The 2,980-nt window shown below is 35.3% G+C and overlaps 1 non-coding gene across 1 annotated transcript; it reads right to left on the bottom strand.

The window, feature by feature from the left end:
- Positions 1–2,636: 2,636 nt before the first annotated feature.
- LOC114208950 (U6 spliceosomal RNA) lies at positions 2,637–2,739 on the bottom strand. Its single transcript, XR_003609199.1, has one exon. It is a non-coding gene; the product is annotated as a U6 spliceosomal RNA (small nuclear RNA).
- Positions 2,740–2,980: the final 241 nt, after the last annotated feature.

Below are 2,980 nucleotides of genomic sequence, written 5' to 3' on the forward strand. Positions count from 1 at the left end.
GGGATCATGACCTGAGCCAAGGCAGACGCTTAACCGATGAGCCACCCAGGCGTCCCTGCACCTGCCTTTTGAAAAACTTTAATCTTATACTTCCCTGTAAACTTAAAAATGTCCTCATATTATTGTTGTTAATGATAGTTTCTTCTACCAAAGGAAAGGTATACCATACCTTTCTTCTACAGTATATCATAATTTTATCAACCCTCTATGTTGGAACTTTTAAGTTGTTTTTTTTTAATAGACTTTATTTTTTTAGGGTAGTTTTAGGTTCATAGCAAAACCGAGAGCAAGGTACAGAAATATCCCATATACCCTCTGCCCCCACACATGCACAGCCTCCCCATCATCCACGTCCTTCATCAGAGCGGTACATTTGTTACGACTGGTGAACCTACCTTGACACATCGTTATCACCCAAAGTCCCAAGTTTACATTAGGATTCACACTTGGTGTCATCCGTGCTGTGGGTTTGAACACATATAACATGACATATATCCACTATTAAAATATCATACAATGTGGTTTCACTGCCCTCAAAATCCTCTGTGCTCCTCCTATTCATCCCTCCTTCCCCCAAACCCTAGCAGCCAGAATCATATACCATAGAGCCTTTCAGACTTTTTTCTTTTTTCCTTTCCTTTCCTTTCCTTCCTTCCTTCCCTCCACCCTTCTTTCTTCTTCTCCTCCTTCCCCTCCTCCTCCTTCCTCTTCTTCTTCAACAAAACTATGGTAAAGATTCTTTATATACATCTCTTTTGGGGAAGAGTTTGAATTTTTAATAAATAAAACCTAAAAAGCAGAAACTAATACCCATTTCCCACTACCCAAAATTAATTGCTATTGAGGTTTCAAGACATTATTTCCCAGCTTTTCCATGTGTTTTTAAAGTATGCAAATATTTTTAAAGTATACAAATATTCTTCTTTAAAAAAAAGAGAGATGAGACTGTTCCAAGTAAAATGAAAACTCCCTTTGGCGACTGTCTTCTAAATTGGTCCCCTCCTTTCTCTGCAGAGGAAATAACTATGATGAGTTTGGTGCACACTGTAATCCATTTTTATACATAATATACATGCATCATATATGTATCAAAAACATTTAGTAGAATCTTATTTTTCACATAAATAGTATTGTTCTGCATATATCATTCTGTAGTTTGCTTTTTCTTTCAGTAATCTTTTTGATAATCTGTTCCTATGTAGTTCTACAGAAATCTAACTCATTCCCTCATATTGCAGTGTTACTATCTCTTTTTTTTTTTAAGATTTTATTTATTTATTTATTTGAGAGAGAGAGAGAGAGAGAGAGACCACATGGGGGGGAGGGTCAGAGGGAGAAGCAGACTCCCTGCTTAGCAGGCAGCCTGATTCGGGGCTTGATCCCTGGACTCCAGGATCATGACCTGAGCCCAAGGCAGTCACTTAACCAACTGAGCCACCCAGGCGCCCCTACAGTGTTACTATCTCTTATTTATCTGTTCCTTATGTATGGAAATTTAGGCTGCTCCTCTTTTTTGTGGGGGTTCTATCACGAATAGTAGGTGAACATGCATGTGCTTATTTCTCTCTCTTTGCAGATGTGTATCTTTTTCTCTAGGTTAGACACCAAAGGTAGAGTCACTGGGTCGGAGTAAGCATAGTATTTTTTTTTAATAGAGAGTGTCAAATTTGTCTTCCAAAGTGGGTATACCAACAATACACATCTGTATTTTCAGAACCTTGACAATGCTTGACTTTGGAAAAAAATGTTAAGCTTTGACAGTGTCATGGATGAAATATAGCTTATTGTTTTCAGTCCACTTTCTCAGATTAGTAGTGTAGTTTAGCATCTTTTCAATATTTATTAAGTAAACATACACTTATGGACAATTATCTGATTATATTCTCAGGAAAAATTCCTATCTGATCAAAAACTGTATTTTAAGGCTTTCAGAAGATATTTTGAAATTTCCATCTAAAAATTTTGTAACTTTTGGGTGCCTGGGTGGCTCAGTTGGTTAAGCGACTGCCTTCGGCTCAGGTCATGATCCTGGAGTCCCAGGATCGAGTCCCACATCGGGCTCCCTGCTCAGCAGGGAGTCTGCTTCTCCCTCTGACTCTCCTCCCTCTCATGCTCTCTGTCTCTCATTCTCTCTCTCTCAAATAAATAAATAAAATTTTTAAAAAAATTTTTTAAAATTTTGTAACTTTTTATATTCTTATTGAAACCATGATAAAATATTCATTTTCCACACTCTCACAAAACTGTACTCCTCAATCTTTGCCAATCAGATAAGCAAAAAGTGTGCCTTGTTTTAATTTTTCATTTCTTTGATTATTGGCAACATTTTTTTAAAAAGTCATATCCACATTTTTAAAAATTCACATTCTTATTCATTCTCATTGTGAATTCTCATTCACATTTCTTCTTTTTTAGACTATGGTTTACGACTTTAGCCAACTTTTATATTGGGATATTCTTTTTCTTATCAACCGACTGTCATATAATTTACAAATTCTTCTCAGCCTGACATCTCTTTTAACTTTGTTTATGGTAATTTAGTTATATACACATATTTTTAAAATTTTAACTGTTTAAGTATTAACATATTTCCATTATATTTTCTGCCTTCTCTTTTATTTTTGAATTATTTTTTTAAAAACATGGAACATTTGACGAATTTGCATGTCCTCCCTGTGCAAGGACCATGCTAATCTTCTCTGTATTGTTCCAATTTTAGTATATGCTGCTGAAGCAAGCACTGCCTTCTCTTTTAAATAACTTATATTTCTTATCTCAAAATGCATGTGCATTATGAAAATTCACTAAAATACACATAAAAGAAGAAAGTAAAACCCATGTAATTTTACCACCTAGAGATAAGAATTATTAATATTTTGAAGTATATCCCTCCAGACTATTTCTATGCATATCTACTACACGTAAATATTTTCCAGTAATTCTGCTGAGCATGTGACTCAGGAATAATGTTCTAGGCCAG

The sequence above is a fragment of the Eumetopias jubatus genome, unplaced genomic scaffold (assembly GCF_037043125.1).
Source record: "Eumetopias jubatus isolate StellerSeaLion01/CBP00866 unplaced genomic scaffold, mEumJub1_p1.0 scaffold_7, whole genome shotgun sequence".
NCBI lineage: Eukaryota > Metazoa > Chordata > Mammalia > Carnivora > Otariidae > Eumetopias > Eumetopias jubatus.